The following is a 23843-nucleotide window of genomic DNA, read 5'->3' on the forward strand; positions in this document are numbered from 1 at the left end:
ATTTAATCATTTTCTTTTTTTTCAATATTTATTTCATTTTGTATGCCAATCTTAGAAAATTCATAACTCTGCCAATTTTAATCCAAATTTGATGGGATTTTTTGTGAAATGCTCCTCTTGACCTCTAGTTTATTATGATGATTTTTCCAGATCTTTTGGACGTGTAGATTTTAAAAATGCCTAGGGTTTGTTCATGTGTGTCCACTTTGTGTATGCCATGCCATTTTGCTTGTGAAATGATGATACTTAATCCAATGCCTCTGAAATTTTTTGTGCTTAAACTAGACATGTTCATGGTGATTTTGGTGTAGAGTTTGTGATTTTATCATTGCTGGTTGATGAGATATGATTTTTTGAATAGAGGTGTGACAATTTGTGTCACACCATTCATGTCCAACTTCATGATTTTAATTACCATGCTTATTGAACTCAAAATGGTCTGGATTTTTGCATGAATATACTTATGGATGTTGTGAATACATGTGAATTTTTCTGGAATTATTGATTGCATTTCCTATTTGATTGGAATTTTCTCCCCTATTTGGTCATTTGTTGATTTTTTGTGATACATGTTTTGTATTTGGTTTGTGAAATTCTGGTTATTAATTGGATGGGTGTGAAATTTGGCATGAGTAATGTAGACATCTTAAGCTTTGTCATGGTTTTGGTCCCATTCATTTATCATATGTTGTTTCTGTTTTATGATTAATTGAAGTTGGTGCATGTTTTCATGCTTTGTATGGGTTTGCTTGAACTTGCTTTGACTTTCTTATTTTCATTGACCTACTTCCCTTGATCCAAATGAGCTGAAATTTGGTATGCTTATCATGTTATGGATGATGTTTGATCATGAATTATTTGAGGATTTATTGAAATGTTTGTGAATGGATTTAAGTGGAGTCTTTCTGTTGACTTCTTTGAGGTTCTATATGACATGCCTTGACCTAATTTGTTGGTGAAATGATAATGATGAATGATATGAATGTGAAACCACTTGGGTTTGTTTCTTAATTGTTTGAACTTGATCTTGGATAGCTTTCACTTGCTGTTTTGGATTTTTTATCTCCTTTTGACCCTAGGCTTGTCCTAGTGGTCTTGTTTCTCATGTTTGAGTTTGCTTTTCAGGTTAAGAAGCAAATGCTTCAAGGAGATTAATGCAAGTTGCTTGAGTTTGATTGATTATCATGAACTAACTTGTTTGTTTTGTAGGATGCTTAGCTCATATGCTTTGAGCTTTGTGCATTGCACATTTGACTGATTGTGTTGACTGTTGATCCTTATCTTATATTGGTTTTGAATTTGAGTTGTATACTGATTTTGTTTGATTGATTTCAGGTACCATTAGTTGCTAATAGTTCTTTGAGAACTTGCATTGCTTTGCTTGATAGCATTAGCATTGATGTAGAATCCTTTTTCTTCATGTAGTCTGGAAGACCTGGCCTGTTACTTGGCCAGGCAACTATCTGAAGTCCTCCTTAAGAGGCGATGTTTGTGCTTGTTTACTTTTGTCCCAAGTAGGAAAAGTCCTTTGAATAAGGCAATTGGTAGAATCCAAGAGATATGTAACCTATCTCCTACTCTTCTGTGTGTCACTCACCTTGCTCACACCACATGTGTTGATGCATGGTGAGTAAAAACCCAAGATCTATCGAGTCAATAATCTGTGGAGAGAGTTCCTACTTTCTGAACTCCCACACCTTCTATCATTTGAAGCTCTCCCTGACCAGGGATAAGAGCATGGGGCACACCCCTCATATCCTTTCATCTGCTTCACCTTGGCTCTCAATGTCAAGGTTAAGAGCACCATTAACCCTATTCCAGTTGGCTTCAGTGCCTACCCTTTGTATGAGCCTCATTGTTTGGTTATAAAGTGTGCTGAATGACTTTGGTTGATTGATTACTTAGTTCATTTGTACATGTCTGCTTGCATGCTTTGCGCATTAATCATCATTAATTGCTCATTAGTGCATGATCATTTCATTTGTCTTTGTGACATATCTTTGTTGTTTGCCCATTGAGGACAATTGTAAGACAATTCATTGGCCATTGTTCCTATGAAATGGAAGTGAGTATAAGACCATTTCATTGGCCACTCATCTTCTCTTTGCTTGATGCATTTGTTTGTTTTATGTGAGGATGCAATTGTAAGTCCATGTAATTTGGCATTTGTTTTCCCATGATCATATGTTGGAGGTTAGAGTAAGCCCAGATAGATTGGCATCTGACATCCAAGTGTTTGCTTTGTTTTTGTTGGAGATTGGTATAAGCCCAGATAGATTGGCATCCGGTATCCACTTTTTATTTCTTTGTTGAGGAGATTGGTATAAGTCCATAGAGTGGCCTCTGATATCCAGTTTTGTTTTAGGAGATTGGTATAAGTCCAGTGATTGGCATCCGGTATCCGCTTTTGTTGACTTTCCTCTTTTGCTTTGCTTGTTTGTTATTGCTCATTGCCTATTCCAAAGGACACACTTGAGTCATCTTCTATATGATTTCAAGAGGTGAACCTTCTAGGAAGTTTTACACTCCATCTTCATCCATTCATCCATTTTGTCCTAAACCTTTTCACACATTGCTTTCAAAACTTGAGATAAATATTGTGCAAACATCTTCATGCTTTCAAATTAGAAACCTGGACCCTAAGTCCTTGACTTTTCAAATTCCATTTTCATAATACTTCTTTTGAATCAATCTTAATCATACTTTGACCCTCCTTTTGTGAATAATCATGATCAATTAACTTCACCCATTCAATTGTTTTATGGCTTTGTCCATTCTTGTCAAGTTTTCATGCATTAGCCATAGGTTTGATTTATCCTAGTTGGTTGATGTTAATCTCACCTACTTGTCCTTAGTTGATTGAATTGTAAGTCTTCCTTGCTTATTTTAGGGTTAACCCCTCGTTAGCAAGTTGAAGCTTTTCTCACATGGTGGACTCGTTGTTTTATAAGGTTGAGTTTTCTCCCATGGATAACGTAAGACCTTAGGGCTTGTGTTTAAAATTGAATTCACTAACTTTTGGAAATCTTTTAGCCGAACTACGGCGTTTTGATCCTTCCCTTTGATGGAAGGTACGTAGGCAACGGGTTCATCCGTTCGAACACAAAAATAATAAAAATTGTATATTCTTTTCTCATCATCCCATTCATGTTTGCACAATAAATATTTCATAACAAATAACAATTTTATACAACAAGTGTGAAAAGGGCTCCCTAGGAGTACCTAGGACGTAGTGGGTGCCTAACACCTTCCCATTACGTAATTTACCCCTTACCCAGACTCTCTGATCTTTTCATTAGTTTTCTATGTGTAAAACTTCTTAGGCTTTTGTTCGCTTTTTAGCCAGTCCTTTGGATAAATAAAAGTGCGGTGGCGACTCGATTCATTGTATGCTTTGCTTATGGTTTAATCAATAAATCATATAGCGACGAATACACCGCTACAACACCTTTTGTATCCTTTGTGATCATTTTGTCAGCATAATCATCATATATACATATACATATACATTCATATAATTTCATAATTGCATATTGGCACCATCATATTTGATTGATTTGTTGGTTTGAGATTCTCATTCTCTGTTATGACGGTACTTTATCCCCATACAAATTCAGTGTCTGTCCTCCCTCAATTGTAGAGTGTCAGCCCCTTAGGCAAAAAGACTTTAACCTTTCTGCTTTTCCCCACTGAGTTGTTTCCTCGTGGATGATTATTACTTCAGTTTCCTCCCCAGTTGATTATCTTGATGGAATCATTCCCCTTGAGTTATATCCTCATTGGGTTGAGTCTTGATTGAGTATTTCTTTCTAGATCTTGCCTGGATAGATGCTTTGAGTCTTCTAAGAGTTTGTTACCCAGCAACTGGCAATATTATTCATAGTTTGCAGTTTTTTACTTCTTGCCCAATACCCGACAAAAGTATCCTTGTTTTTCCAGCAGTGGAGTCCCTAGTGGATTCATTTTTCTGATTCCCCAGGAAGTATATCCTTGATATGTTCATCCTAACCGGTAACAGATATCTTTCTTTCCCCTGCTTGACTTTATCTTTGATATGTTCATCCTAACCGATGACGGGTACTCTCATTTATGGTATTCTACCCAGTACAAAGGTAGTTGTAATCCCTATTTTGTTCCTTAGAGAGTTAATCCTTGATATGTTCATCCTAACCGATGACAGGTTTCCTTCTCTTTGTGGTATTCTACCTAGTAACCGGTAGTTGTAAACCCTACTTTCTCCCGTAGAGTTTATCCATGATATGTTCACTTTAACCGGTGATGGATACTCTCTCATGGTATTCTATCCAGTAACTGATAGATGTAATTCTTATTTTCTCTCCTCACAGAGTCTATCCTTGATATGTTCATCTTAACCGGTGATGGATTTTCTCTTTGATGGTATTCTAGCCAGCATTCGATAGATGTAATTCCTACTTTTTGCTCAGTTGGTTTATCCTTGATATGTTCATCCTAACTGATGACGGGTATCCTCCTTGACATTACCAGGCAAGTCTATCCTTGATATGATCATCCTAACTAATGACGGATATTCTTCCCTGTTGAGTTTATCCTTGAAATGTTCATCCTAACCGATGACGGATATTCTCATCTTTTGTCTTTTGCCCAGCAACTGGTAGTTGTAAATCCTATTGTTCTGCAGTTTTCCCCAACAAGGCTATTCTTACTCAGTAACCGGTAATGAATACTTCCTCCTGGCAATCCTCAACGAGTTTTTCCTTGATATGTTCATCCTAACCGATGACGGATGTCCTCTCTGTCAGATTTTTATTATCTCCTTACCTAATACAGGTAGTAGATAATAAATTTATGCTCCTCTTGCGTTGAAGTTTTTCTTCCCCAGTCGAGTTGAGTGCGCATTTCCTTAGTGAAATCGCTTTCCCTGCATGATTCAAGTACTTTAGTTTTATCCTGACTTACTCGTATCCTCTGCAGATGTTGTTGTTTCATGGATGAGTCTTTCCATTTTATATGGAATTCCTCGAGTCCCCCAACGGTGTTAAGGAGTAGCCTGTCCTACGCAATAACTCTTTTATCTCCCAGAGTCTCTGTCCCCACAATGAGTTTTCCTTACGAAATGCATTATACTCCTGCGGAATTCAGTCTCTCTGATTTCTTTTCCTTTGTGGCAATACTTCCCCACAGAGAATTAACTTTTGCATTCATATCATATGCATCATGAGGTCTCTTAGGGACCAAAATTTGTTCCTATTTGTTGTTATTTAAGCTCATTCTACTGAGTCGACATGAAGATTTTAACCTTTGCCTCCTTAGTAAGAATGTCCTTAAATAGGGGCAGCTGTAAGACCCTAATTTTTATCCTAAGATCCCTCATGCAATTTCATCATAAGCATTAGCATTGGGATCATACCTTGGCATCCTCCTTGCCCCTCTTTCATTGGGTTTGTTTTGGTAGAGATCACCAAGCACCACATAATTGTATCATACTTGCATATTATCATTTTACTAACCAAAATACCAAAAATATGTCTTTGTATTTTCCTAACTCTTTTGTAAGTAAGGCATGATCTCATTGATCTATCAAGTTCATATCTAGGGTTTGAGACCCCCATGACAAAGAGCACAGCCATTAATTGATCCAATAATGGTTATAAGCATCATATATGAGTCCCCATGATTCCTACATGTTATATTGATCAAGTATTCTTCAAGAGTTTGAGGGTGATTTGCCTTGGAAACAATAGTTTGACTAGGTATCTTGAGTATCTTCTCCTACAAGCTATATCATCAATTGATCAAATTCCTCAAGGGAAACTTTAAATTTCATCATATTATGCATATATGATCTACCATGAGCCAAGTAAGTCCAAAGAATTGAAGGTTAGCAAGTTGGTTGATGGTGGTTGGCCAGATGAATTCATCTGACCAAAATTGGGTCTCCCTAGACCCTATATCCTACAATTTTGACCATATGAAAATGATTCCAAGATAAAAGTTACTATAAATGAAAGTACAAACAAATTTCATGTTGACACCTAGAGCTAGTTTTTCTTGGAAAATCACTTTCTATATTGAAACATTATATGTCATTTTGTTTAAACCCTAATTTGAAATTCATCATCCCAAGGTCATAACTTGCTCAAATTTTATAAGATGAAAGATTTCCAAGTTTCAAAATGAAATTCAAGATGTATATTTCAACTTTTATGTTTGGAGTGAAAGCAACTTCAACTTTTATGAGCATGTGATATGAGGTTACATTATAGGTCATTTTTGACCTATACCATTGAACAAGTGATTTTTCCAAACTTCAAAAGTGCATAACTCTATCATTCTACATCCAAATGACATGAACTTGGTGACAATTTTGAATGTCTTTGAAAAAGATAGAACTTTTATGAAGACATTTTTCTCATCCGAAGCTCACGTAAAAAGTCAAGCAAGGTGGAATATTGAAGTATATGGCTTGACAGTTAGAAAACTTTTCAACATGTTGAAATTTCCAAACTTCAACCTCAAAATTCACCATGTTCCAAGCTCCAAATGGAAAAGTGTTCAACATCAAACTTGTTCCCCTTGATCCAAGCTTTCCAAAGAACCCAAGTTCATGCATTTTGGATGAAGTTTGTTAGGTATGCGCATGGCTTTAACAAGGCTGCATCATTGGAGGGAATCAAATGCACAAACTTCATTTCACATTGCCTTGCCATTCAAGCTTCATTCAGACTTCAACATGATTGATTTTAGACCTTTATGCATTGCATCATAGGCCTGTACATGCCCATGCACTCGTGCCATTCACATTGCTAAATTTTGACAGATTTTGTAGTGTGCAAATAACACTTCAATTGGTTATAAATAGAAGACATCTGAGCTCATTTGAAAGACACCTTGCGCCCCAGCTTTTCCCCCCAATTCAAACCCTCTCATTCTAAAGTAAAACCTGAGAAATTTCAATTTGAAATTTGAGTTTGAATCTCAACTGTTGGAGATTCAAGAACTCCAGAATCCAAAGCCTTGCACCCTTGCCAATCACTTCCTGCTAGCTTCTCAAGTGTGATCAGATCGTGTTTGAAACAAGCAAGATCAAGTTCTGCATAGCTGTTAGATACCCAAAAGTGCTTATTTGAGTTATCAATTAAGGGTATTTTTCACTCTATTTCCTTGCTCTTTTGTCAAAACCACCTTTGTTCTAACATGAAATGCAATACATTGATAAACGATCTTGGTACCGTTGATTTGTGTGTTATTGTGCAGGTAGAAGGCATGAAACAATAGAAAATGAAAGACACAAGAAGTTGGCAAAGGAACCAAAGAGAATTTGCATTCATCAGCTTGCTCGCTAGGCGAGAGCTGAAGCGAAGGCCTCGCTAGGCGAGTTTCCAGCGAAAAGCTCCAGTAAAATGCCAATAAATTCGCCAGGCGAGATCCTAGCGAAGGTGGTAGCGAGTTCGTTCAGTTTTGGTGAAAAGCGCAGCCAGCACTCACTCGCTAGGCGAGGCTCTAGCGAGTCCCCAGCGAGCATTCCAGTAGCAAAACCTCTCAACCTCGCTGGGGCGAAGGTTGGAGCGTGTCCTTCGCTAGGCGAAGGTTTGTTCGCTAGGCGAACATGACAGTTTGAGATAGTCTGTTTTCTCTGGGCACAGGTGCCTTTGGTGCCACAATTAGACCCTCGCTAGGCGAGCCATTCTGCTCGCCTAGCGAGCATGACAGCCCAGTACTACTCTATAAGTAGCAGGTGCCACTTTTGAGTGCCATACCTAGTTTTTACAGCATTTTTCCACTTTTGTACTTTCTTAGAGATATTTTCCAGCATTGTTCTTAGGATCTTTTATGCCCTAGATTTCATTTCTCTTCATCTTGTAACCATCTTCTACAAAAAGAAGGTGGATTCCCATCCAATATCGATTATCCAACTTGGATGTTGATCAACCTTCTTCCGAAACTTGCCGACCAAGCTACCATGAAAATGAGTAGCTAAGTCCTCCATTTGTCAAGGTTAGATGTAGGTGATTACTAGCTTTGTGTGTAAATGTAAGGATCTTCATGTGTAAACTCTTTAATGGTGAATATATGATGAAAACTTTGTTTCTATTTAAAACTCTTTGTGTTGGTTTATGATCGAGAGATGTTTACCAACTCTTGACCTAGGTTTTCATCCAATCTTGTTTGTTAGCTAGAGATAGTAATGAATGATTTTGTTCACTATAAGGTTGAACCAAAAAGTTGTCATTTTGATAGATTGTGTTCGAGAGAAACAATGGATCAAAATGGGAAAACTCACAATGTGTGTTCGAGAGAAACATATTGGGAGGACTTTGTGAAATGATTTATCATCTAAAGGAGTTTATAAGATTGTTGGCCGAACAAATACATGCAAAGTGATCATCGAACCCTAACTTTGGCAATATTTCTCATTTATTCAAACCATAACTTTTACCGCAATTTATTACCTTTTTATGCAAGATAACGTGACAACCAACCAAAACCTTATTGTTACATTGAGTTAGAATTAATACAACCATCGAACGGCGGTGATATCTTACAATCCCTGTGGATACGATAACAAAAACCCGACACGTAAATTTACAACTAACAAAATGGCGCCGTTGCCGGGGATTGTAAATTGATATTGCGAGCATCGCAATGGTTGTTTAAGTTTTAGCTTGTGAATTTTTGACTTGTGCTTGTAATTTGTTTGGTTTAGTGTGCAGCTTACGTTTTATGCGAGGGCAAATCCCTGTGGACGAACTTCTTTTTGATCCTGAGATCGAGAGAACCGCAAGGAGGCTCAATAGCAAAACGAGACGTAGGAGGCAACAGGCTAGACAACGCCAAGAGCAAGGAGAAAGTTCTTCGACCACAAATCCACCACCATTCATACCAAACATGGAGCAACCATCACCACCACCTATTTCTACTCCATGCATAAACAGTCCAAGGAACACCGCTCAGTTTGCCAACCACACCGGAAGGCAAGCTGAGATGAAAACGGGAACTCTAAATCTTTTATATGGAAGTCCATTCACCAGAATGGACCATGAAGACCCATTTGCTTTTCTCACAAAATTTTATGAGATAGCATTGGCTGCCGGAGTGGATCAGGCTCAGGAGCTTCCGTTGTTCAGACGATTATTCCCCCACGCTTTGCTCGGTAAAGCAAAGGATTGGTACCTAGATCAAACACCAGCCGTAATGACAGACTGGAACGTGTTAGAAGAGAAATTCATCGAAAGATTTTTCTCCCATAACTGATTCATGGAATCCAAGACAGCCATCTTGGTGTTTTCACAAGGAACCAGTGAATCATTAAATGAAGCGTGGGAAAGATTCAAGTCCATGCTTCGGAAATGTAAAGGGCATGGATTTGATGAATTGACTCAAATCCATATCTTCAAAAATGGACTTCAACCAAACTGCAAAACATTGTTGGATGCTACCTCGGGTGGCTCTTTATTGTCAAAAAGTGCCGAAGAAGCTACAAACATTATAAATCGAATGGCTCTAAATGATCTTCAGAGTCAAAGTCGAGGCAACTCTTTAAAGAAGCCGGGGGTGCTTGAGCTAGGGACGAACGATGCCATCTTTGCCCGAAACAAGCTCATCTCACAACAAGTGGAACTCTTAACGCAACAAATTAAAGAGTTGAGAGAACCGTCTAAAGCTAAACAAATAGCTTGTTGTGAGCTTTGTAAAGGTGAGCATGACACCGGATTTTGTCCACCTCCGGGGTTTGAAGAAGTAAACTACATGGCAAACCAAAGGGACTACCAACCGAGACCACAACAACAACAACCTTATCAACCGCACCCTCAAAATCAACAACAACATTACCAAGGGAACCAAGGGTTCCAACCTAGAAGTAACTATTACCAAAACCAAGGTTATGGAGGTGGTTCTTCTAGCCGTCAAAACCCTCCTCAAAATCCTTATATACCTCAACAACCGCCGGTCGTAACTTCGAAGTTGGAAGAGACATTGACGCAATTCATGCAAATGTCAATGGCAAATCAAAAAAGCAACGACGCGGCAATAAAAAATCTCGAGACTCAAGTTGGGCAACTTGCTAAGCAACTCGCGGAACAACAAACCGGTCCTTCCTTTTCGGCAAACACGCAACCAAATCCTAAGGAGTATTGTAAGGCGATCACAACGAGAAGTGGGAGGGAGTTGATGAGTGAGAATAAAAAAAGAGTTGAGAGAGAAAATGAGGAGGAAATAGTTGAGGAAAATATTGATGGTGAAGTGGGGGAGTGGAGTAAGGAGGAAGAAGTTGAAAATAACGAAAAGAATGGTGAAGTTGAAAAGAAAAACAGTGTGGAGATTGAGAAAAATACAAGTGATGAAGTAGTGGTGGAGCCAGTGAAAAAACCTAGATGGAGGAGTTCGAGAATTGCTAAAGGAAAGGAGGTAGTGAGCGCTACTCCAATCCAAAACCTTCCTTATCCTCATGCTCCGTCCAAAAGGGAGAATGAACGGCATTACGCCCGGTTCATGGATATTTTTAAACAATTGAAAGTGAACATTCCGTTTGGTGAAGCCTTGGAGCAAATGCCAAAGTATGCCAAATTCATGAAGGACATACTTACAAAAAAACGGAGGTACACGGAACCAGAGACAATCTTGCTTGATGCACGATGTAGTGCCATCATTCAGAAAACTCTCCCAATGAAGGAATCTGATCCGGGACGAGTCGCTTTACCGGTAACCATCGGAGACACCTATAATGGGTAATGGCTTGATTGACTTGGGATCTAGCATCAATTTAATTCCCCTGTCCATTATCAAAAGATTGGGAAATGTTGATATCAAACCTACGAAGATGACTTTGCAACTTGCTGATAAATCTACCACTGCACCATATGGAGTGGCTCAAGACATGTTAGTCAAAGTTGATAAATTCTTCTTCCCGGTTGATTTTATTATTATTGATATGGAAGAGGATGATGATGCTCCACTCATCCTGGGCCGACCATTCATGAAAACCGCGCGCATGATGATAGACGTAGATAACGGTTTGATGAAGGTAAGGGTCCAAAATGAAGAGGTAGCCTTCCATCTTTTTGAAGCCAAAAAGCATCTCAATGATAAATATGATTCTTTCCGAATCGATGCCACAGAGGAGAAGCTAGTGGAGGTCGCAAACCAGGTCCATATTTCTAATCCTTCCGAAAGACCTCTTATCGGAGTCTACCAACTTTCAACCAAAACTAAAGAAAAAAAGATGGAAGCATGGTTGAATGAATTAGAAGCTTGTGGAGAACTTGTCTATCATAAAGAGACAAGGGAAGGCGTGGATATGACAAATATAGTGGAGGAGCCGAAACTAGAGCCACATTTGAAATATGTGTACCTTGATGATAACTATGCTAAACCCGTGATCATTAGCAATAATTTGTCCACAAACGAAGAGAATCAATTGATGCGGGTGCTAAAAAAGAAGGAGGTTGTCAAATTAGTGGAGGCCGGGATGAATTGTTCTATAGCCGACGGTGAATGGGTGAGCGTTGTGCAAATAGTTCCGAAAAAGGGTGGTATTAGATTTTACCGAAGGTTCATCAAGAACCTCTTGAAGACAACAAATCCCTTGAGGAGGTTGCATAAAAAAATGGATCCCGGAAGCTCTACAAACAAAGTGGCCAGCGGAAGCTGCACAATACCGCTTGATGCTCCTCTGTGAGCATCGCACCGTCGAGCTTAGCCGACGTTAAACAAGCGCTAGTTGGGAGGCACCCCAACATTGTAAGTATTTACTGTTTTTTGTGTTATGTGTGTTGGGTTTCCTAGTGCTAACCATGCTGTACGAACATGAACTGCTGCCTTTGAAAAGGCATTTGCTGTCATGCTCGCCAGATGCTCGCTAGGCGAGGCAGTAGTGAGCAAACTTGCTAGCTGCTCGCTAGGCGAAGCAGCAGTGAGCGCTGCATGACAGCACTTATTTAAAACCTCAGCAGGGCACTCAATTGGCCCAAACACAACTTTTCTGTTTTTGCAACTCTGCTGAGGCAATTTAACCGAGCACTCTCCACACTCTCTCATTTTCATCTCTCTCACAATGGCCTGTGGACAGGCCTGTGTTTGGTGAGGGGGCGAGCGCTGGTGCGTCTTCAGGTGCTGCAGCTGATGATGATGATGAGGCTACCGGTTCTGAAGCCGGTAGCGAGGAGGAGTTCTGAGCCCTTAGAGGGTTAAGTTTTGTATTTTTCAGTTTTTATGTTTATTTCTATTTGTATTTTCGGATTTTGTATCTTGACTTTGGTGTTGTACTATTGGGGTGTTTTGTCCCCCATGAACAAATTTAAATTTTCAGTAATGTTATTTATTTATGTTTTTAATTTTGTTTGTTTAATAAATTTTTGGGTGACTAAGTGGCAAACCTTCTAGATTGGTTGCTCCTCAAGAAGTACCCAATGAAGGTGCATCCGAGCTTGGATGGCAATGATAAGAATAAACAAGTGAATGAAGCTAAGGTACATGGTTACCTCCGGCTAGAATTTTAGAATGCATTAGGAACTTTACTCTTTTTGGTAAATTGAATATTGTCTTTTTGCAACATAATTGAATGAATGTTTCATCTAGAACTTAAAACCACAAATTGTGAGGAAACCTCCATTGTACACTTAAATGCTGGATTCTAATAAGTTTTGTTGATTAATTTGATTCATGCTTTGTCTTTTATTATTGTGAAATTGTGGAAGCAATTAGAAATGATCAAGGCACTTGTTTTCTTTCGAGCACAACTACATCCAAAAAAAACTTACCTGTGAGCAGAGAGAGTATTTGTTAACCCCTTTGAGCTTAAACAGTTGAATCTCGGCTTGAAATAAAGCGAGATCTCAAAAATCTTTTTTTTACAACCCGGAAAATCTTGATTATTGTTCTTTTGCCGTAAAAAGTTAAGAGCATTCACTTAGGGTGAGGAAGAAATAAGTTGGGGAGAACGAAAAAGAATCGGTAAGTACCACAACTCTTGAAAAAGAAAAGAAAAACCGAGCAAGCATAAAAAAATATATGTATATAGAAAATATATAAAAGAAACATCTGTTTTGTAAATATGATGTGAAAGAAAAGAACAAAAATAGAAAGAATGAAAATGAATGCTTGCTTGGAAGAAAAATAGTGAAAAATAAAAATTGAGTTGTGGAATATGTGTTGTGAAGGTTTCAAATAAGAAACAAATGAAACAAAGTCGAGATGTGTGAACAATACTGTGAATGTCTCTTTTGCATCGGCACTTTCGTTTCAATGGCCTTAGAAATGACCCTTGTTTGTTAACCTAACCATGCTTCAACCGAAAAGCCCTTAGTGATCTTTATGCTTCCACAGTACCATTTTTAATTATTAGACATTGTATGAATCTATTTGATTTCTTCATTGTTTGTTAGAGAGTGAGATTATACCCGCGGTTGCAAACGCGTAAATTCTTCATTCCTTATTCGAAGAGGAGAGATAGGGTGATTCATTCAGAATAATATTGTTGTAGATAGATAAATATTTTGCATTGCTATTAAGTTTTAGTTCTTGTGTATTATTGTATTCGAACCATTGGAAACTTGTATAGGCTGATTTCGCTTGTGTTTGAGCCGTTTATCCAACTTCGGAGAAACCTTTTTCTTAAAGCAAATCCTCTTGTCCTTCAAGAGGCATACTTTGCTTGAGGACAAGCAAGAATCTAGTTGGGGAGAGTTGTTAGATACCCAAAAGTGCTTATTTGAGTTATCAATTAAGGGTATTTTTCACTCTATTTCCTTGCTCTTTTGTCAAAACCACCTTTGTTCTAACATGAAATGCAATACATTGATAAACGATCTTGGTACCGTTGATTTGTGTGTTATTGTGCAGGTAGAAGGCATGAAACAATAGAAAATGAAAGACACAAGAAGTTGGCAAAGGAACCAAAGAGAATTTGCATTCATCAGCTTGCTCGCTAGGCGAGAGCTGAAGCGAAGGCCTCGCTAGGCGAGTTTCCAGCGAAAAGCTCCAGTAAAATGCCAATAAATTCGCCAGGCGAGATCCTAGCGAAGGTGGTAGCGAGTTCGTTCAGTTTTGGTGAAAAGCGCAGCCAGCACTCACTCGCTAGGCGAGGCTCTAGCGAGTCCCCAGCGAGCATTCCAGTAGCAAAACCTCTCAACCTCGCTGGGGCGAAGGTTGGAGCGTGTCCTTCGCTAGGCGAAGGTTTGTTCGCTAGGCGAACATGACAGTTTGAGATAGTCTATTTTCTCTGGGCACAGGTGCCTTTGGTGCCACAATTAGACCCTCGCTAGGCGAGCCATTCTGCTCGCCTAGCGAGCATGACAGCCCAGTACTACTCTATAAGTAGCAGGTGCCACTTTTGAGTGCCATACCTAGTTTTTACAGCATTTTTCCACTTTTGTACTTTCTTAGAGATATTTTCCAGCATTGTTCTTAGGATCTTTTATGCCCTAGATTTCATTTCTCTTCATCTTGTAACCATCTTCTACAAAAAGAAGGTGGATTCCCATCCAATATCGATTATCCAACTTGGATGTTGATCAACCTTCTTCCGAAACTTGCCGACCAAGCTACCATGAAAATGAGTAGCTAAGTCCTCCATTTGTCAAGGTTAGATGTAGGTGATTACTAGCTTTGTGTGTAAATGTAAGGATCTTCATGTGTAAACTCTTTAATGGTGAATATATGATGAAAACTTTGTTTCTATTTAAAACTCTTTGTGTTGGTTTATGATCGAGAGATGTTTACCAACTCTTGACCTAGGTTTTCATCCAATCTTGTTTGTTAGCTAGAGATAGTAATGAATGATTTTGTTCACTATAAGGTTGAACCAAAAAGTTGTCATTTTGATAGATTGTGTTCGAGAGAAACAATGGATCAAAATGGGAAAACTCACAATGTGTGTTCGAGAGAAACATATTGGGAGGACTTTGTGAAATGATTTATCATCTAAAGGAGTTTATAAGATTGTTGACCGAACAAATACATGCAAAGTGATCATCGAACCCTAACTTTGGCAATATTTCTCATTTATTCAAACCATAACTTTTACCGCAATTTATTACCTTTTTATGCAAGATAACGTGACAACCAACCAAAACCTTATTGTTACATTGAGTTAGAATTAATACAACCATCGAACGGCGGTGATATCTTACAATCCCTGTGGATACGATAACAAAAACCCGACACGTAAATTTACAACTAACAATAGCATTGAAGGTAATTTTTAGAAAACTTTATCTCTTCGATTCTCACTCATTTGTACTCAATTCTCTTGGATCTTTGGTTGTCTGAAGTCCTACCAATGTAGGCAAGAAGATTGAGTTGCTTAGAGGTCAAATCAAAGCAACTACGCCATTTTTTCTTTCAGATAATGTCCTCCTTTTTTATTTTGGTGATGGTTGAGGGTGGACCAGTCCGGTGAGGTCCACCGGAGAAGAAGACCGGAGTTATAGCTTCGGCAATGCGTTGACACGTCTCCTAGTCATAGGATCCAGTTGAAATGTTTTAATCTCACGCGTTTGTTCTGATTACCATCCCTGTGGAGCATTGACTTAAGTCCATGGTGGAAAGGGCACTAAGGACCACTTGATTTGCCACCTCAATTAATGAGGGAGATCAAGTGGTCCACGTTTTTTGCTATTTTCTGATTTTCATTTTAATTAGTTTATTTTCATTAATTCATATTAGTTTTAATATTGATCCAAAAAATATGAGACTTTCACCAAAAAAATTCAAATAATTTCCTCTTTCATATTTTGAATTAAAATTATTTTTTGGATCATTATTAATATTTTTCATGATTTAATTGATTTTGTGTTTGTTTTTAATTGTTTAAAAATATTTTTAAGTCTTTAAAAATTCTGAATTTTTTTCTCCAAGGTCATTCCTTTGACCTTGTTTGACGTATGATAAATCTCATGGTCATTCCTTTGGTGTTTTGATGAGGTTTTAGGAATTTGACACACCATATTTAATTTAAATGTATTATATTAGTATGTTTAAATTGAATAATTCCCAATTAATTGTGTTTACTTATTGTGATGACTTGTATGAGTTTGACTTTTCTTGTTGGGCCTTGGTCAAGGTTGATTTGACTTTGTCAAGTTAATATCATTGGATTTAGGGGATTGATGGAATGTACATTCCATCTCCCAAAATGAATGGATGATATTAACTTGGTAAAAGTCCTCCTTTGACCAATTTGAGTTTTGATCCATTCCCCTCCCTCTTCATCTATCTCCCATTCTTTATGCATTCATCTCATTTGGCCTATGATATCTCAAAATCCTAAGGCTAGTTGATTGAAAAATTAACATAAGTATGGATGAAATTTGGCCACCTCTTTTGCACATTATTTTTGTGTGTGGTATGTTTTATGAGCATAGTCCATTATACTATGTCTCTAACATGCATTAACACCAAAGTTCTATTGCCCGGTCTCAAATAGTTGTGACTTCTACATAAGTTCAATTACGATTGCTTAACATAGCACTAAATTTGTGACACAAAAAGGCATAGCCTTCTAGTTAGTGAGATTGTAAGTCTCCCCTCTTTCATGGTATTGTGTGGAAACATGGCCTTTTTTCCTTCCTTTGGAAGATATCTTGGTTCAAGGATTTATGCTTGTGATAAGTGGGTTGAGTGTTCTCCAAAGAATGACTTGAAAATAAAAAGCAAAAGCAAAACAATACTAACTTCTAACTCATTAACAACTAACATTTTATTTCAAGTCATTTACTTTAATGCAATTTAATTTTAGTCTTTATTGCAATTATTCATATCATTCTAATTGTTTATGTTAATGCAATGTTCATTTTGTCCACTTGGACCATATTGTGTGATATATTTTGCTTGTGTATATTTTTGTTTGTTTGTGTGGTCCTTGACCACTAATGTACATAATAATAACAACAAAAACCCTAAAAAACTTTTGTGTGGGCTGTTGGCTTGATCTTGGACAATTGGACTTAGAATTTAGGCAACATCCCTATGCTAAAAGGACTTGGCCAATGCCAATTTGTTGAGAAACCAAGTGCTTGCAATTTGAAACTTCATCTAATGCATCTTTGAAGACCTCTTTGAGTTCATCTGCAACATGATCATTATGAAGCTGTTATTTTGAACCAGTGGCTTATGGAATTCATCTGTTATATGGGTTATATTGAAAAAGATCATGAAGTGGCTAAGCTTGCTCTTCAAGATTGATATAATGGTGAATTTGTGTGTTCTTTGATTCAAAATGTCCAAGGGAATTTGGGTTTCTATTGACATTCTTGTATATTGGATTGCTATCTGTAGCGGTGTATTCGTCACTTTATGATTTATTGATCAAATCAAAAGCAAAGCATACAAAGAATCGAGTCGCCACCGCACTTTTATTTATCCAAAGGAATGGCTAAAAAGCGAACAAAAGCCTAAGAAGTTTTACACATAGAAAACTAATGAAAAGATTAGAGATCGGGGTAAGGGGTAAATTACGCAATGGGAAGGTGTTAGGCACCCAAAACGTCCTAGGTACTCCTAGGGATCCCTTTTCACACTTGTTGTACGAAATGTTATTTGTTTATGAAATATTTATTGTGCAAACAGGGATTGAAGGGATGAGAAAAGAATATACAATTTATTATTGTTGTGTTTGGATGGATAACCATTGCCTACGTACCTTTACAGGATCAAAACTTCGTAGTTCGGCTAAAAGATTTCCAAAATATGAGTGGGTTCATTTTAAACAAAAGCCCTAAGGTCTTTCATTATCCACGGGAGAAAACTCAACCTTATACAAACAAACAAGTCCACTATGTGAGAAAAGCTTCAACTTGCTAGTGAGGGGTTAACCCTATAATAAGCAAGGAAGTCTTACAATTCAATCACTAAGGACAAAAGGTGAGATTAACATCAACCACTAAGATAATTGAGATATATGGCTAATGTATGAAAACTTATAAAGAATGGACAAAGCCACAAAACAATTGAATGAGTGAAATTAACCAATTAGAATTTATTCACAAAAGATGGTCAAAGTATGATTAGAATTCAATTCAAAAAGAAGTATTTATGAAAATGAAATTTGAAAAAATCAAAGGCTTATGGCCTAGGTTTCTAGTTTGAAATCATGTCAAAATGTTTGCACAAAGTTTTCAGGTTTGAGATTAGCATGCAAATGGAGGTTTAAAGAAACAAAAGGTGGGATGGTGAGGAACTAAAACTTCTTAGATGTTCACCTCTTGAGATCATATGTAGATGATCCAAGTGATTCCTTTGGAATAGGCAATGAGCAATAAGCAAACAAACAAGGCAAATGGATATCGGATGCCAATCAATGGACTTACACCAATCTCACAAACAAAGGTGGATACCGGATACCAATCAATGGATTTACACCAATCTCCTAAAACAAAGGTGGATATCGGATACCAATCAATGGATTTACACCAATCTCCTAAAACAAACATGGATATCAGATGCCAATCAATGGACTTATACCAATCTCCAAAGAATGATCATGGGAAACAACTGCCAATAAATGGGCTTACAATTGACTCCTCACGTACAACAAACAAAACAAATGCAGTAAGCAAGAGGAAACAAGTTGCCAATAAATGGTCTTACACTCGACTCCAAGGAAATAGGATGCCAATCAATGAACTTAGTCCCAACTCCTTCCAGATCATAGGAAACAACTGCCAATAAATGGACTTACAATTGACTCCTCAATGGACAAACAAAGTGTCACAAAGATATGAACAATGATCATGCAATTATGTACAATTAATGATGATAAATGCACAAAGGCACACATAAGCAGATATGCACAGATGAATCAAGCAATTAGACAAACAAGTCAATTAGCACACACTATACACAAGCAATAAGGCTCAAGGAAGGTTAGACTTTACAGTCAACTGGAATGGGGTAATATGAGCTCTTAACCACGACATTGCTATTTTTGGCAGAATTTGGAATGTGTGTGGAAAGCAACTTGAATTACTATAAATACATGGCCTTGCTGCTCAGAATGAAAAATACCTTTGCCCATGCTTTGGCATGCATCTTTTCTAACCTCCATTGAAAGGATAAACTTGAATATTTCTATTAAACTCCAAGAAGCCAAGCCCTTTGATCATTCATTTCACTTCCTGCAAGTTGTTAGAAGCAAGCCAAGTCAAATTGGAAGAGAGATCAAGCTCAATTGAATCAAAGTGAAGGTGAATTTTCTGGATTTTCTCTTCTTTGATTCTCCCTCAATTCTCCCTCAATTCTCCACTATTTTACTTATTCTTTGGTTGTCTGAAGACTTACCAATGAAGGCAACAAGATTGAGTTGCTTTGAGGTCAAATCGCAGCAACTTATTTCATACTCCTCAATTTTCAATTCCACACATCTTTCAATGTAGTGAGAACTGGAAAGATGACCACTCCGGTGAGGTCCACCGGAGAAGATGACCGGAGCCCTAGCTCCGGTGATGTGTTGGCACTCTCCATCCATTTGATCATGTATCCACGTTTTAAACATGACCTTTGTTTTGTTTGACTCTTGTTGCAGCGCATTAACTCACGTGTTTGGTAGTCCCCAAGCGTGTGGGCATCAGATATGCCCCCTCAATTAATGAGGGAGATCTGATGGCCCATATTTTTTTCCATTTATTTTATTAATTCTAATTTTATTTTAATTATCTATATTTTGTTTAATTCATTTTAAATCCATTTTTAATCCAAAAAATAAGGGACTTTCACCAAAAATCTTTAAATATTTTCCTCTTCCATATTTTGAATTAAAATCATTTATTAGATTAATTTTGATTTTTTTTGTGAATTAAATGATTTTGGACTTGTTTTTAAATATTTTTAAATACTTCTGACTTTCAAAAAATTCTCAATTTTTTTGTCTAAGGTCCTTTGACTTTGTTTGACCTAGGATAAATCCCTTCGCTATTTATTTGGTGATTTGAAGGGATTTGAGGTTTTTTACTTTTAAATAATGCATTTTAATTCACTTTTAATTTGATTTTTAATTGTTTAATTATTTAAAAATATTATTGAGCCATTTGATTGACTTTGTGATGTTTGACTTTCTGTTTGGCCTTGATCATGGTTGATTTGAACTTTCATTTGATCAATACTATTGGATTTAGGGGGTTGATGAAATATACATTTCATCCCTCAAAATGAATGGATAATATTGATTAGATGAAATTACTCTTATGATCAATTTAGGTTTATACTTTTTCTTCCCTTTTCATCTTCATCCCTATTCTTCCCTAATCCATCATTGACCAATGATTTCTCTGCAAGTCAAAATCCTAGTTGATTCATCAATGACCTTTGTATGATGAATCAACATGAGCCTGACTGAGATAGGCCCCTTCCATTTTATTTTTGTGTGTGGTATGTTTTAAGAGCTTGGTTATTTGTACCATGTCTCTAACATGCATTAACACCAATATCTTTATTGCCCGACTTCAAATAGTTGTGACTTCTACATAAGTCAAATTACGATTGCTTAACATAGAGCTAAATCTAACCCAAAAGGCGTAACATTCTTGTAAGTGAGATTGTAAGTCTCCCATTCTTCATGGCATTATGTGAAGACTTGACCCTTTTTCCATTTGTGAGAGCAAATGGCATACTTGTTGATTTATCCAAGTTGGAGCCCTTCTCACATATGATGTCTTGGTTTAGGTCTTCATACTTGTGAATGGATGGTTGAGTGTTCTCCAAGGAATGACTTAAACAATTAAAATACTTTAACTAACATTTGACTAACTTCTTATTAATATTGCTTTAATTTCAAGTCATTTACTTAATGCAATTTAAATTTCAATAACTTTATCATTCATTGCCATTTACATTTCATGCAACTTGTTTATGTTTCAGTCCTTTTCACTTTGCTCACTTGAGCCATATCTTGTGATTGTATATATTGTGTGCTTGTGCTTTTTTTTATGGTCTTAGGACCTTAAATTACTTAGTAACAACAAAAATCCTAAACAATATGTTGGTGGACTGTTGGACCTTTGCCCTTGACTTGATCTGAACTCTTGGACTTAAAAGTAGGTAACATTCCCATGCTTTAAAGGACTTGGACAATGCCATTATTTGAGACCGAGTTATCCTTGGATGTGCCTTTGGTCTGATACAAACCTTGAAGTGATCTTAGTTCATATGTCACTTTGTCTCTGTGCTTGATTGTTATATTGTTATTATTGTTAATGTTTGATGATTCTTTCTATGAGTCTGCCATAAGGAATATTTTCATCTGATACATTTGAAGACATTGAAGACTACTAGCTATTGGAATGTTTTCTTGGATATTATGGCCATCTTTATTTTATTCCTATGATCTTCATATTAATTGCTTGGGTGGTTATGCTTATTGGTTGCTTAAAAGTCCAAAGGAAATGGGTTTCTATCTGACATTCGTGTCTTGTGGATTGCATCCTATTGGTCAGAGCTTTTCAACTCTAAACTTTTAATTTTTGTCTAGGATAGTCCCTTCATCTCCTCCCACTCTTTAATTTCAAAATATCTCCCTCATTTTAAAACCTTCTTTGTTTGTGTTTTCAATTTAGACTTGTTTTAATGAGTAGAAACTTTGGCCTTATGCCATTGAATTTTCAAACATTTTCTTAAATCAAACTTGTAAATAAACTTAACCATATTGACTTTAATTTCAAAAGACAAAAAGAACTAACAACCTCATCTAATCCTTTTAGCCATTTTGTGCCTTTTTCTTTTAACCTTTTCAAAAGAGAGCATTTAGATTTGAGTTATCTTTAGTTGAGATATAATTCTCCCATTTCTATGATATTTGATTAAAAGTCTTTCCATTTATTAGGGGTTGGTGGCATACTTGTTGATTGAATCCAAGTTGGAGCCTTCCATCTTAAATGTTGTAAAACACTCATTATCGGTGGATGTTTTGTTGGGTATTCTCCCTTTGATAACAAAATATATTTAAGCATATGTTAAAATCAATCCACCAACTTTGAATTTTTTACCACGAACTACGAGGTTTTGATCCCTCATTTTTATGTTGGTACGTAGGCATAAGACCGAAGGTCTTGTCAAACACAAAAATATAATTAATGAATTCTTTTCTCATCCCCTCACTCCTTTTTTATCAAACATCTTTTCAACTAAAACACTTGCACACAAAAAAGGGCTCCCCAGGAGTACCTAGGACACTTTGGGTGCTAATACCTTCCCTTTGTGTAACCAACCCCCTTACTTGTAATCTCTGACATTTTATTAGTTTTGATTTGAAAACTTCTTATCTTTGGGTTTTGTTCGTACTTTTCCATTTTCCTTTGAAAACAATAAAAGCACGGTGGCGACTCTGGTTTTATTGACGTCGAGTTTATCCATAGCTCGATGGTCATGAATTTACCGCTATAGATATAAAGTAGCGACTCTTCTGGGGAGTAGTCCTCAGTGGGTTTAAACTATTTTTTTGTGAGTATATTTCTATATTTGATATTTGTGTTTTATATACTATTTGTGTGATGCTCTTTCTACTATGTTTGGTGATCTCTGTGTGGTGAGATAAGTTTTAACCCGACCTTGAGTGCAATTTCAGATAGGAGGGTGGTATAGTCGTGTTGGCTTTGAAGGAGTAGTCCTGAAAGAGTTGACATGAGATCCCCCATTCAGTGGAGGCCTCTTTGAAAGTTACTGATGTCACACAAGTAAGTCGTGGGTATGCATTACTTTCCCTAATTTGGGGTCCGAGAAGCTGAGGACCGTAGAACATTTAACCCAATTTTGCCTATTTTAGGATGTAGTGCAGAGACTGTTCAAGTGTAGACTTGATAACAGTTGTTACACGATACTACACTTACACGAGTTTCTCTTGAGAATACTATGGGTTGATGAGTTAGTCATCCTAACCTATAGTATCTGATAGATGGGATTATGACCGTGGGAACTTTTTAGAACATGATCTACATGTTTTTATCCTTAGTACACTCCTTTGGGATGGTTCTTAACCCAACTCCATGCTGGTGACTCACAACAAACCCTTTGATTCTTGGTTGATCCAATCGGTTTCGTAAAAATCAGTGGATCTTAGGTGTTGATAAGGTGAAAACCATAATCCACCAAAGTTGATAATTGATCTTGATGACGACTTGATCTATCCTTTGAACTTTGTTTGTGTTTGCCTTGTGTGTGATCCCTTGTGTGTGATTTTTGCATTCATGCATACATGCGCGTCATAACATTCACCACAACATAAATTTCAGGAAACTAAGGTCCATTTGCAAATATTTTCAGATCATGGATTATGGATGAAGGAACACTAAGAAGTATAGTTTCAGATGTCCCGAGTTGAAAGAGTTAAGGAAGTTGTCATCCTTTGTATTGGATCCCTTGGACTTCAAGCAACGTCATGGGGAGCTTTTATCTGTATTATCTACTGATGTGGTTGAAGGACTTTTGAGTGTCTTGGTACAATTTTATGACCCCCTCTATCGGTGCTTCACTTCTCCTGATTATCAGCTTGTACCCACGTTAGAGGAATATGCATATATCTTGGGTATGCCCGTGTCTAATAAGGTACCTTCCAGTGGATTGGAGGAGATTCCTAGATATCAAGTCATAGTCGAAGCTATTCATTTGAAGAAATCTGAGATTGATGCCAACATGGTGAAGAAAGCAGGGATTCTAGGGTTGACTTATGAGTTTCACTTTGGTAGAGCTACCGCTTTTGCTCAAGCTGGTAGCATAGACGCTTTTGAAGCCATCTCTGTATTGCTCATCTATGGTCTAACTTTGTTCCCCAACATTGACAACTTTGTTGATGTTAAAGCAATTAGGATATTCTTGATTGGGAATCCTATTCCGACTTTGTTGGGTGACACATATTTCTATTTGTATTTGAGGAATTC

Source organism: Lathyrus oleraceus, chromosome 7 (assembly GCF_024323335.1).
Source record: "Lathyrus oleraceus cultivar Zhongwan6 chromosome 7, CAAS_Psat_ZW6_1.0, whole genome shotgun sequence".
Lineage (NCBI taxonomy): Eukaryota > Viridiplantae > Streptophyta > Magnoliopsida > Fabales > Fabaceae > Lathyrus > Lathyrus oleraceus.